Raw genomic sequence first — 14,752 nt, forward strand, 5'->3', positions numbered from 1 at the left:
TTCCTCCGTCAAGTTCCTCCTAATCCTCCTATACGTGCAAACATATGATATTTGTCCTTCTCTGCCTGACTTATTTCGCTCAGCATAACACCCTCAAGGTCCATCCATGTTGCTACACATGGCCAGATTTCATTCTTTCTCATTGCCAACCATCATGCTTTTAAAGTCCTCTGTAAGCCTCCCTCTGATTGTATTCACCTTCCCAAGAGGCAACCGCTCTCTTTGACTTGGTATTCATGATTTTCTTGCTTTCCTTTGTGATTTTTACCATCAATATATATGTACCCTACATATACATTTTATTTTGATGTTCTTAAATGTTGACATATGAATTTTACCCCATGTATTTGACTTAACAAAAATATGTGAATAATTCATATTTTCATTCCATTTTTAAACCAGAGAGCGGCTCCTGCTTTAACCCTGTTGTAGGTATCTATTGTTGAGTAATAGTCATTACAAAACTTGTGGTTTAAAAAACATTAATATTTTATTATCACTTAGCCAGATAGGTTTTTTGTTTGTTTTTGTTTTGTGTTGTTGTGTTGTTGTGATCTCTGATCCACACACTATTTCAGACTGGCTCAGTCTGGAATCATTGGAAGTTTCATTTGATTACATATCTGATATCTTAGAAGGGAACAGTTAAAGAGCCTGTTGCTGAAGGAACTCTATTTCAGTCTCCATGTGATGACTTCACATGTCCTCCCTATGTATCAAGATGAAGAGATACAAATTTCCTTCAGGATGTCTCAGGCTTCAAAGACATCTATCCCTAAAGAGAGAACATCAGGCCAAAACCATACTGTCTTTTATGATGTAGTCTTGGAAACAAAGCAATGTCAACTCTGCCTCATTTTATTCATTCAGGCATCCACAAAGCTTCATTCAGCTTCAAGAGATGAAGTAGGTCCTCCATAGTGATGGTGAGTAGGTAGGAAGACCACATGAGACAGAATATATTGCCATGGCTAATTCTGGAAAGTGTAATACACTGCAATTTGTCTTCTGCTCAAAACAATTTATATCCCTCTCACCAGCACAGTGAAATCAACCTTTCCCTAGGATATCTCATCTCTTGACTACATCAGATTTAGGCTTGAAGTCCAGGATCTCATAATATATGTAAGGTTTATGTGTAGATGAGTCTCTTCTCTTGCAATTAACTTTAAGTTAGATAATTGGTGTAATGACCTGTGTAAACTAAAGAAATTGATCTGCACTGCCCCCACCCCCATATACGAAACCAACATACAATAGTGGGACAGTCATGATAGTAATTATAGACCATTCCACCCAAAATAGTGAAAAAGATAAGCTACCAGAAGCCATTGATCCATAGTAATTCCAAATGATGTAGTTTAGAATTTATTTCATTAGGAGTAAATCCTACCATTTGGAAACAATTTATAGTGACTCTTAACTTCAACCTCTGGATTCTTGGTTCTTCTCTCTAAGTCATCCTTTCTTTGCCACAGAAATAACAATATTTAAAACTGAGTCAGTTTTCTCAGTGGTAATTCTAGGATCCAAAGACCTTTCCTGATTTTGTACAGTCTATCCATTTTAGTTCTAGTTGATGGTGTTCTGCCAACATAATTCTTTCTAAACTGCTGGTAGTTCCTATACTTCTTATTACGGTTTATGTTATAGACAAAAGCCACACCCCAAAATCTCTTCAAAATATGCCCTTTCTGTTTTGGATTTCCTATGAGGTTGTTATGTGACAACATCCTTAAGACTTCTAGAAATTCTATTGCTTAGGAGCACCTGGGTGTCTCAGTTGGTTAAGCATCCAACTCTTGATTTTGGTTCAGGTCCTGATCTCATGGTCATGAGATTGAGCCCAGAATCAGGCTCCTCACTAGACCTGGAACCTATGTTAAGATTCTCTCTCTCTCTCTCTCTCTCTCTCTCTCCTTCTCTTCCCCTTCCACACTCATGCTCTCTCTTTCCAAAAAAAAAAAAAAGAAATGAAATGAAAAGAGAAAGAAAGAAAGAAAGAAAGAAAGAAAGAAAGAAAGAAAGAAAGAAAGAAAGAAAGAAAGAAAAATTCTATTGCCTAACAAAAGATTTGTGAGACATGCTGTTAAGATCCTTGAATGGAATTCTGTTTATGCCACCTCCTTAAATCTTCCTGAGGTGTCAGTAAAAGCTTATATATCATATCTTGTCACATACCTTTTTTTATCTTTAAGTATAATTGACACACAATGTTACGTTAGTTTCCAGTATACAACTTAGTGATTTCACAACTGTATACATTATGCTATGCTTACCACAAGTGTAGCCACCGTCTCTCACCATGTAATGCTATTACAATATCATTGACTGTGTTCCTGATGCTGTGCCTTTTATTACTGTAACTTACTCATTCCATAACTGGAATCCTGTATTTAAAACCATTCTCCGTGACAGCACCCTGGATTTTATTTCTTCCCAGAAGCCATTTCTCAATTTTAACATTGAGAATATGATCATCACAATAAGAATTGGTTTTTGTAAGAGACGCTTGATGCAAATAAACTGAGAGTTGCTGTAGGAAGGCTGGTGGGGGATGGGCTAGATGGGTGATGGGCATTAAGGAGGGGACTTGTGGTGGGCATTGGGTGTTCTATGTAAGTGATGAATCACTAAAGTCTACTCCTGACGCCAATACTACACTATATGTTAACTAGTTTCAACTTAAATAAAAACTTGAAGAAGGAAAAAAAGGAATAAGAATCGGTTTTATTTTAGGTCCAGGCAGATCCTGGTGCCTTTCTGTCTACCAGTTACCTCACTGGTCATCTCTCTTCTCATATTTTAATAGTCAATAAGAAGACAATCAATTAGAAACTTCTTTCTATAGATCATCTGTTTTCATGGGTACTTTTCTATTTTCCATGTCAGTGCAGGTAACGGTATTGTTAAACTCTGTGTCACCACAGGCCAAGTGCCCATTTCCTATATGTCCTAAGATCACTGTCCTCACTTTTAATTTCTTATTGATGGTCTCCTCAAGACTCATCAGGCTTTTGCTAAGTTTCTTTCTTTTTTTTTTTTTTTAATGTTTAATTTCTTTCTAGGAGAGAGAGAGAGAGAGACAGCGTGAGCAGGGGAGGGTCAGAGAGAGAGGGAGTTGCAGACTGAAACAGGCTCCAGGCTCTGAGCTGGCAGTCAGCACAGAGCCCGATGCGGGGCTCGAACCCACGAACCGCGAGATCATGACCTAAGCGAAAGTCGGACGCTTAACCGACTAAACCACCCAGGCGCCCCATTTTGCTAAGTTTCTTTACGGCAGTTTTATTTTTTTTTTTCTCCTGCTACCTGGCTTGCAACCATTTCCACGTGTTTTAGCATCACTCCTCTTTCAGGTGCTGAAACAGCTTCCAGTTACTATTGTGGCGGTGTGCCAGCACAAATCTGAGTGATTCAAAATAACCACCTGTTTAATGATTATCTGTCATGATTTAGATGAGTGGCTGGGTTAGGTGGGTGGTTCTTACTCAGATTCCCTGGGGAAGTTGCAGTCAGTGCCTGGGGCTGGCATCTTCTGAAATCTCCCTACACATTGATCACCTTACAAAGAAACTCAAAACAGTTGAGGACAGGAATAATTGGGACTGCTTGAGCATTTCTGTCTGCCTTTTTACGATCTTTCCATGTGGTCTCTTCAGAGCCAGATAGAAACCGGATCAACTTCTACAACCTAGTATCAAAAGATGTTAAATGTAACTTCTACCATATTCTATTTCTTGAGCCAATCACAAGGCTTGCCCAAGTTAAAAAGAAGGAGAAGTAGGTCCCATCTCTTGACAAAGGACTAACAAAATTTTAGAAGAGCATAGGAGATCATAATTATTCTGAGCCATTAAGAAAACAACAACAACAATATGGAAGCACCTGGGTGGCTCAGTTGGTTAAGTGTCCTACTTGGGCTCAGGTTATAATCTTGTGATTCATGAGTTCAAGCCCCACATTAGGCTCTCTGCTGTGAACATGGAACCGGCTTCACATCCTCTGTCTCCCTTTCTCTGCCCACTTGCTCTTTGTCTCTCTTTCTCAAAAATAAAATAAACATTAAAAAAATACAATATGTCACAGATCCAATATGCTTCCCAAGTAAATATTACTCTCAAGATTTCACCTAAAGCCTTTCTTCCTGGGTCATTCTCTTCCTTCTAAATATTATCCTTAGAAGTATTTTTAGTAAAGAATAGCCTGATTTTCTTTGGTTGAAAATATTTATGTAATTCTCATACCTTAGAGAAAAGGTAGACATAAAATTCCTGAATGACAATTGTTTTTCCTCAAGGCTTTGAATATATGATTCTACTCTACATTGGTATTCTATTATTGGTTTCTATTATTGGGTTCTATTGCTGATCTTGAATAGCTCTCATCAATACCTTTGACTGCTCCTAGTAATTCTCTGCTTTTATATCTCTCTTTTTAACTTTGTTGTTCTGTAACTATGTTGTGAAATCTCTAAATGTCAATAGCCTTTCTCTTTTTTTAACTCTGTTTGGAATTTATTGAGTTTCCCAAATGTAAGAATTGGTAGATTTCATTAATTCTAGGAAATCTTCAGCCATTATCTTCTCTCATATAATTTCCTCTGCACATTTTCTTTCATTTCTACTTTTATTCTCTCTTTAGATTCACATTGAATTTTCTCACTCTATACTCCATATTATTCATTCCTCATTTCAAATATTTTTCTTATTTTTGTGTCTGAAATTTATTCTCAGTTATTTTTTGTGATATATTAGGTATTTCATTTGATAATCCATATTTTTCCTCTTTATGTTTAGCCGGTATAATCTTTTTATTAAATTGCAGTATTAATATATATTTTAATGTATTTAAATACTTATAGAATCCTAATTAATAATATGCCTTATTAATTTATACTGTCTGTTCTTTTTCCATATGTCATCTTAATTTCAATAGCCTCGTATTATTTTATATAATACCTCACCTATTTACTTCTTAGCTATATTAAATTTGTTTAATTTTTATATATGATAGGAGAGAGGTCATTAATGTCACGGTTGTGGTGTATAGATTTTTAAAAGTTTTACTAACCATTTCCCATGACTTGTCTTTTTTTTTTTTAAAGGGTTTAATGATACTTCTCTGTAACCTCATCTCCCTGGAACTATTTGAATCCTAGTGTCTTAAAGAGAAATTATATTTGTATCTATTATGCTTCTGCAACTTTACCAAAGAAAATTAATTAATTATTCTTTTTTTTTTTTTGAAGAGAGCATACATGTGCATAAATTCTAGACCCAAATCCACATGAGGGATAAGTTGACTTTAAGAGTCTTCTTAAGTATCTCCTCGAGATGCCATTACACCCCCAAAGGTGTCACTCTATTAGGTGTCTCTGCTTTATACAGTTGCTTCTGATCTGACCAGCATCCTGTTAGCCACTGCTTTTGAATCTTTTTATCCAATTGCATAGGCTCTCCTCCCTGCACCACACCTGCTCTGGGTTGGGTGACCCACCCACAGTTGGTGCCCATCACCATGCACTGAAGTGTCTGTAATGAAGATTCAGGCTCTGGGATCAGCGAAGTCCTTGAAGTCAAAATCTGGAACCAGTTATAATTCAAACCCCTGGATTCAATTTGTTTTGTAATGTTTGCCTTTCATGAAAAACTGCTCAAGCATACATTTAAAAAACAATGTTTTCTATTGCATATGGCATTTCAGGGATGCTATATTAGAAGTCATTTATTTGAACCTATAAATTGCCACAGGATTAAAAGCACTACTTTGGCTACTTGGTGCCTCTGGTAATCAACTTTAATTGTGAATTAAATGAGGGCTCTCTCTAATAACTTCAACTCCACACCTATCATGTTGATATATTAATATATATCTATTTGGAAAGGAAATTTTTTCAAATTCATTTCTTAGCTTTGTATTCACCACATTCTTAGACTTTCACCTTTTTAATATTATATGTAATTAATGTATTATATGTTATTATACCATAAGACTTATGTACTATCATTGTACATAGATAGACCTATGTACTATCATTGTCTTATTTGGGGGAATTTTGAGGCCTATAAATTCCTCTTCTGCGTCCTTTATATGCTTTCATAAAGGAATTATCTGGAATAGGTTCTCACATTTTAGCTACACAAGCTCATCTAAAGTATATTGCTTTATGCCACAAGTTTTCCTGCAGCTACGGTCCTCATGTTTCACTCCTCTCTGTTTTGAACCCTCCCCCCCCACACACACACACACCTAGTCATCTCTCCTTAGTTTCTAACATTTTAGCCTACTTTTTTTGTTGTCTTTTTTTACTGTTATTTTTTGTGCAGTGTTATCACTGTTGGTCAGAGCAGAGCAGTGTGCCATTATTTATTTTACATTGTGTTTGTCTGCTTTAAGGCCAAGCTATTTGCTCTGATTATGTATTCCCTGTATTTGGACTTATGGATATCCTCTAAAGACAGAAAAATGAAGTAACTGAAGGTTCATATGTTCCAACACATTTGGCTCACCTCCACATCCCTAAGCAGATAATTTCCCTCAGGGAGTGTCTCCATCCATTCCCATTCCTCCACAAGGCATTCTTCCATATGGCTTCTCTTTTCTAAAGAGATTCAATCTGATACATGTGCTGGGGACAGTTGTCATGCAATTGCTTCACCTACACACCAGCAGAAATAACTGTCACCTTGAATCTCATCTGATAAAGATTGATATATTTCAAATCATCATCACCTTCAAATTTCTCAAGGTTGTATGTAACAGCAGAATATTCCTGTTCCAGAATTCTCACTTATTCCTAACTTACAGCATTAAGAGCCAAACTTTCAATATCTTCCTGCTTCTGATTTTATCTCAGGAAGAAAGTAATCAATTTTTTTTTTTAAGTCTCACACACATTTTCTTCCATTTAACCACCTTGGCTCCCACTAACCCTAGTGACAGTTTAATTAGATTCCATATTCTTGAATAGTGATCGGTTTGAATATATCTCCTTCTCCTTTATATATTTGGCTCCCTTAACCTCCTAAATGTTTGCATTTTACACTTATTTTGATGAGCATTGAGTAATATATAGAGTTGTTGAATCACTGTATTGTACACCTGAAACTAATATAATGCTTCATATTAACTACAGTGGAATTAAAATTAAAAAAATAATAAAACACATAAAACAAAATGGAAAAAGTGCTTATTGGTTCTCTAGATCAACTGCCCTCATTCTTTCTTCCTTTCTTTCTCTCCACACACTCCTTTCATTTTTCTTTCCTCTTTTCCTTTTTTTAGTATTCATTCTTTATTCTCATGTTTTTGATTCTGAGACTAAGAACTTTTTTTCAGACTTATCTAGTTCCTCTTTGAATTCATGAGGAAGTCCAATTCCTAGAGTATCACAGACACAAATTTTAAATTGTCTTTTGTTAGAGTTTGTGTTTATAATTTCTGTCAGTTTGTTTTTTCCTCAAAGAAAATTAATCGTATTCTGTAAAATTCTGTTTGCTGACACAGTTTATCACTTTTGTGCCATTAAAACCATAATCAAAGTTCTACATGCTTGGTCAAGGCTTAGGGCATTTTATTCTTTCTTCTTGTATTTGTACCTTGGTTGAAAAGAAAAAATTGAAACTTGCGTTCTTTAGGAAGTATGGAGAAGAAAGCTCTAACACTTTACCTCTTGATCTCCCATTCATATTTATCTGACAATTAAATCTGAGGAGAAAATGGTCATTATACATACAAGGGAAGTGTACCTCTCTGTTTTTTCAACATGAGCTCATTCTCTAGCAATCCATGGACTAAGCCACTGGGGCTTCCCCACAGCAGTGCCCAGCAACCCTTCTTCTGGTTTTGTGTATGTATGTGCATGTAGTTTTCAATGATAGAGAAGCTACCAAAAGTCCATTTGCCCCTGAGTCATATTATGTTTTCCAGGGACACTTGCCCTGAACTGTTATTATGTTCTCTAGCAACAAACATCTTGATCCCTGTGTCCTTTCCTCTGTTTCTCAACTTGGCTTCCCTACGACCCCTCATGGAACTCTTTTAGGAATAATAATACACTTCATACGATTAAATACCTACAGGTCACTTTTTTTTAAAGTTTATTTATTTATCTTGAGGGAGATCAAGAGAGAGTATACAGGGAGGGACAGAGAGAAAGGAGATACAGATTCCCAAGCAGGCTCCCTTTAGTCAACACAGAGACTGATGCAGGGCTTGACCTCATGACCATGAGATCATGACCTGAACCAAACCCAAGAGTCTGACACTTAGTCTGACTGAACCACTCCAGTGCCCCTACAGGTTACTTTTAGAGTCTATTGTCTTTATATATTTTTATAATAAATAAGTGCCGAAGGTTATTGTATCAAAGAAAAGGGCACAGAGACTCAAAAGATGAAATCGCCCGGTAAAGTTTACATGGATGCTAAATGGCAGAGCTGAGGCAAGAACTAAGATCTGCCAATACAAAACTATACTCCAAGAACACTGAATACCCTTAAAATGCATTGAAGTAATTGCACTGAGAGAATGGCACATTAGCCCTGGAAATCTGAACAATCACCGTCAAATCCTCAGGTGGTAGATGTCAGGTGTTTGACATTTCTGCCATTACGGAGCTCTCTTGCCCCTAGCAATCCCAAGGCTGTGTGTCTCTCCAGACCCAGGACACTCATGCAAATGATCCACTTAATGTAAGGAAGGAAACTTTTGACCACTGCATTGATAGGAAACATGAAGAAGTTTAAGTAGAGAAGTGTGAGCTAATCATCACTTTAGCTGTCTGAGCAGCTAAGAGTCTTTCACGGTTTTAATGAGGCTTTAACACTGTTCCTTCTTTGTTATTTGTCTTGCTTGTTCTACATTAGTAACTCTTTTTTACCACATTAGAGAGGCTTGGAAGTTGCTTGATGAAACACCTATCCACTCTGGCAAGGGTGCTTTCATGATTACATTTCTGACTGTGTAATTTTGCTTTCATGGTACTCCATCCAGCTCAGTAATCAGAAGGGTCACAAGCATAGCTCTTTCTAGGCCAGGCAGTGTTACACAGCTGACACAAAGCTGGAAATGGATGTCGCCATGTGTCACTGATGTGAGAGGCTCAGCAATGCTAATCATTTAGTAAAGATGACTGGTGTAAGTTTATTCCAAAGAAGTACATATGATAATTAATGGCCAGGAACTGGCCAGAAATGTACACAGAGATGAAAGTTGATTATGATCAATCAATTGACTGAAGCTACATTTGTAACACTTCACTTTTAGCAATTTTGTTCATTTTCTCAAAATTATGTGACCATTTATGGCAGTTTGTGTGTGTGGGTCTATTTCTGGACTTTCTCTTCTGTTTCATCGTTCTCTATGGCTATGTTTACATGATTTCCACACTGTCTTGATTACTGTAGCTCTATAGCAAGACTTGGAAACAAATACTATAAATCCTCCAACTTTGTTTTTCTTTTCAAAGTTATTTTGACTATTCTCGTTCCTTTATCTTGTAATGAGTTTTTTTTAACTTGTTGACTTACAAAAAAATCTGAAAGAATTTTACAGTGAATTTTTAGATCAATTTGGGAAGATTTGGTATCTTAATATTGATACTTACAGTGCATAAATAAGCATGGTCTATCTCTCCATTTTTAACATCTTAATTTGGCTGTAAGTATTTTTTAGCTATTACCATAAAAATTCTCTACATATTTAATTAGATGTCTATCCAGTGATCTGGGATTTGGGGGTACTTTTGTTAATAGTATTGGGTTATTTTTGTTTTCATTATCAGTTGAAACATAATTCAAATACCAGTGATGAGTTAGTACATAGAGAAAATTGACTTTAGTATATAATCTTTTATCTCATGGTCTTATATCACAGTTAATAGTTCTAAGAGCTTTTCATAGATTTTTTTGGGATGTTTTGTGTAGACAATCATTACATTTACAAAAAAAAGACAGTTTTATTTCTTTCTTTCTAACATGTAAGCCTCTTTCTCTCTTTCTTCTCTCATTTCACTGCCTAATTCTTCTAATACAATGTTGAATTTGAATGGTAAGAGAAGAATGTATTTCTGAGACATCTTTTATTATCCATTTATCTTTTAAAGGAAATGATATTTTTTCTATGGAGAGTTTAAATGATGCTGTTTCCTTGTTACTTGTTCCCAAATTGGTCTTTCTTATATTATTTGTCCCCATGTGCATGGCAAGGTAGATTATGAAATTCTTAGAGGGTGAAGAGCTGAGAGAATAATGTAGAAAGGATACACAGACATCTGCAAAAGACAAAGGGAAAATGTACAGAAATAAACTGGCCTCATCAGTCTCAAACAGGATTGGATTATTCATATTTTCTTTATATACTATACACTACATGGTATAAGACTAGAAATTCTAGAAGATTCTACTCTTAGCTTATTGTATTTGAGAGTAATTAATCTCTGTTAGTGGTCATTGACAAGACCACATCCTTGTGCCTGGCTAATGGGGTTTTGCTGGAAAAGTGGATATTCTATTGTTAATCATGGTTTATAAGAATAGATCAGGTGCCAAGACACAAGAACTGAGGAAGTCAGTGAGTACGATACTCACCTGTAAAGTATTGCCACTAACATGGACACTGGAAATAGGGGAAAAATTTGACAAAATTTGTGAAGAGATAGCACTGTTCTCAACAGGATCATCATGGCCATGATGCTGCACAGGTGAGCTTTAGCAGAAACTATAAATTACTCTGTTGTCTTATACTTCTCTTTCCTTATCTCTCAATTTGCGTCTAATATCATATCACAAGTTACTATCTGGTCCTAGCTGTTACTATAGCTAAAGCAAGGGTCTGTGAGGACACGTGGGACAAAGTAGTGAAGAGAAACGGTAGTAGTCTGGATCTATAGGAGAAAATCCTGTGCACCACATGACAAGGGCCAGGGTTTCTAGAGAAGTGCACAGCAGCCATATGGAGCAGAGGGCCTCATACCCAAGACAGGTTTGTAGTAGATCCAGATTGATCCTCCTATTGATCCAGATATACTTAACTCATGACAGTGGGAACATGTAAGTGACCAACAAAACAAGATTCCCCAAAGTAAAGCAGGAGGAAAGAATGGAGTGATGACGGTTACCTGTATTAGCAACTAACAATAGCAACAAAACAACTAAACCGATAAGATAGGTGAGAGTAGATTCATATGATAAAGAAATTGAGTCACTTTAGAGTGCTTCATTTAAAATGGTAATTCACATGCCCAAAATGAAGGTATGACAGCTAAATCATGTACCAAAGATTCTTTTTTAAACAGAAGTGCAACATTGATTTCATGTATCATGAAGTCAGGAACAATGTATTATCACTTAATTGCCATTAAAGGGCAAATGTTTGGGAATCAGAGGGACCACATTTATGGTTGCATCTGGGCCAGTTTGTGCTCAGTGGGACACTTCCATGAGCATATGGATCTAGGAATCAAGACAAACTGCCTGAAATAGGCAGGACATTCCTAAAAATGGGCCAGGAATCCTGCTGATGGCAAGATGATTTTTGAAACCGCTTGGATGCACAACAATTGCAATGCCTATTGAATCTTACATCATGAGCTTGTGTTTACCAGCTGTAATCAGCCTGTCTGAAAATGAGAAGATCCAAAAAGAGTTTCTTGCCTGGACCTGTCTGACAAATCACTTTCTTGGACTGATCTTTTAGCAGCTGTGGTTGTTCAGATAAATGACTGAAACACCTCCCCCTTCCCATCACCATCATCATACATTTGGCAGGATAACTGTTATGACAACTTTTCTTTATTTGCTCACTCATCAAATGTTTGTTGAGTGCCTATGATGTTGTGCTGGCCACTGAAGATGCAGAAGGGAATCCCCTCATTTGCCAAGGAGTCCAGTCTAGTGCTGAGAGAAGGAAGCAAGCACAGAATTACAATAGATACATTGACAATGTTGTTTGACCATCGACAAGTGACGTGTACTGTTTTATTGCACCAAGATGCTACCATTATCTATTCCTGTCATACAAGAGGATTTGCTGAGTCTATAATATGGAGAGTTGGGATTGAATTCTCTTCAAAGGGAAAAATATCATGATGTTTATGAATGATAGAAATGTTATATTTTTTTCACATTGAACAATATGTATTTAATGTATGGAACTGAGTTAGGATGTTCAAGTTTTTCTGCTTGAGAGACAGCATATGCATTAACAGATTTTTTTAGAGCAGTGATAAGAAATAACGGCCTAGCAGGTCCATTCTTCTCCCTATCATCCAAAGCAGATATCTCTATTTTTTTAATTTAACTTATTTATTTTGAGAGAGAGAGAAAAAACAGGGGGAAAGGCACAGAGAGAGAAGGAGAGAGAATCCCAAGCAGGCTCTGCAGTGTGACTGTGAACCCTGATGTGGGGCTTGATCCCACAAACTGTAAGATCATGACCTAAGCTGAAATCAAGAGGTCGTTGCTTAACTGACTGAACCACCCAGATATCCCCCAAGGCAGATATTTCTAATAGAGACACAGGCACACTTCCCCTTCTCAATAACCTGCCCTTTGTCACTACCAGCCAGCCACCAGGTTCCCTGTGTGGGATAAGACTTTTTTTTTTACTATTTCTTTTTGAATACCTGAATTCTATGTTGCTAGAGAGAGTCTTAGTTTGCAATCTCTCTGAAATGTTCTGCAAGATAAATAATAGCACTATTCCAATGAGCCATTGAGCCAATTTTTTTGGTTTGACTTTAAACTTTCCTAGGGTCTATAATCTGAGTTACTACCCAGTGTCCTGTCAGTTTATTAGAACTGACTAGAGTATATGCTCTTGAGGACAGAGGATTTTGTTTGTCTTATTTGACATGTAAGCTTAGTACCTTAAGGCAAAACTTCCCAAATATTTAATGCTTAATTGAAATATGAAACAATTGTATTTTAAACAACCTTAAGATAATCTAAAGCAGCACATAAAAAGGGGTTCACCACCTAAAGAATAACTCCTCTGACCTAATTCAGCCATAATACCTTTCTCTAAACCTATCAAAAACCCAAAGCTAAAACAATATGGGATGAGACTCATGGTGATGATACCCAGATTACCCAGAGCTCATTGAATTTCACTTACTTTCTTAGACCTGGGAGAGATGAGCAAATCACCAGTGATGCTACATGTGTCTCCAGTATATTCCTTTCTCTTCTTTCTTTTGAACATATAGAAAAGGTGGTAAATTTCTTGGGAGTGAATTCTTTCCCCACTATCCCCTGTGAGCCACTTTTCAAATAGTGATGCATGTTCTATTTACAGTGTATGCTGGCTTCCAAATTTTCAGAATAGAATACTTCTCGAAGGAACTTGGCTGTTCTTCTCTTACATTGATTTTAATAGAGCCTCAAAACAAATTGCAAAGTCAGCAAAATTCTCCCTCAATGTGTGTATATATAGATACACACACACACCACACACAAATGCTTTTTTAATTAACTTTGGCATGAATGGTGTTTATTTCCCTTCTTTAAAAGAATTCTCCATTCAAAATCACAGGGATAAAAGCACAGAAATATTATCAGGGATATTATAATAATGTTGTATGGGGACAGATGGTAGCTACACATGTGAAACATAGTATAATATATAAACTTGTAAAAATCACTTTGTACACCTCAAATTAGTGTAATGTTGTGTATCAATTATATTCATATAAAAAATAAAATGAAATAAAATAAAAATGTTTTGACCAATGAAAAGAACTGAAAATGTTTAACATTCATAACTATAAATTCTAAATCTGTGAAGTTCAAATTATGTTGAGATTTGGTTTGATTTTTAAATCAGGATTCCATTAAAAAAAAAAACACCTAATGAATGTTGACTATGTTCAAGTAATCCACTGTGAAGGTCAAGCATGTACTTCTTTTTTAGGACATTTGAAGGCACTTTAAATATATTTTTTAAATATTTTATTTATTTTTGAGAGAGAGAGAGAGAGGGAGAGAACATGAGCAGGGGAGGAGCAGAAACAGAGGGAGATGCAACCCAAAGCAGGCTCCAGGCTCTGCTCTCAGCACAGAGCCCAACACGGGGCTTGAACTCATTGACAGTGAGATCATGACCTGAGCCAAAGTTGGACGCCTAACCAACTGAGCCACCCAGGCACCCCAAAAGACTTTTTTAAGTCCTCTACAGCCAACATGGAGTTCAAATTCACAACTCTGGGATCAAAAGTCTTATTCTCTACCGACTGAGCCCACCAGGAGCCCAGCTCAGAGCACTACTACTAATTTTTTTCCCTTACTTTATTGCACACTTTATTTTAATGTATTTTCTATTTTAATCACCCACCATAGACCCTAGAGTTAACTCTGAATGATGTTTTACACGATCCTGAAACCAAACCTATCCACAAATGGCACATATGTAACACAACCCAGAAAATTCCTATGAATAAGATTAAATTCACTCCCCAAACAAAGGGAAATTCCAAAAATACTTACAAAAAGAGGTTACTCATGTGGATATTTAAGTTCAGAAATATATGTGCACCAGGAAATTCACACAAATACAGCAACAACCTACCTATCTAATTGCTTTTCTGAAATCTCAAACCTCTGAAAATTGAGCCCATCAAACCATTTATTTATTTATTTTTCTTGTTGTGCCAGGAAAAGGGTCTAAGTAGCAAACATGACAGTCTCTACTTTCAGTGTCCAAAGTTTAACAAGAAGAGATACACATTAAATAAATAATTATCAAATACTTAAAC

General features: G+C 36.4%; 1 long non-coding RNA gene across 1 annotated transcript in view; it reads right to left on the bottom strand.

Moving 5' to 3' along the window:
- The window catches only part of LOC120249254, a 21,085-nt gene extending 6,809 nt beyond the window's left edge, over nucleotides 1-14,276 (bottom strand). The window contains exon 1 of the long non-coding RNA XR_005532816.1: nucleotides 14,265-14,276. This is a non-coding gene — a long non-coding RNA (uncharacterized LOC120249254). The remainder of the gene's footprint in view (nucleotides 1-14,264) is intronic.
- Nucleotides 14,277-14,752: the final 476 nt, after the last annotated feature.

The sequence above is a fragment of the Hyaena hyaena genome, unplaced genomic scaffold (assembly GCF_003009895.1).
Source record: "Hyaena hyaena isolate Hyena2069 unplaced genomic scaffold, ASM300989v1 scaffold_630, whole genome shotgun sequence".
Taxonomy (NCBI): domain Eukaryota; kingdom Metazoa; phylum Chordata; class Mammalia; order Carnivora; family Hyaenidae; genus Hyaena; species Hyaena hyaena.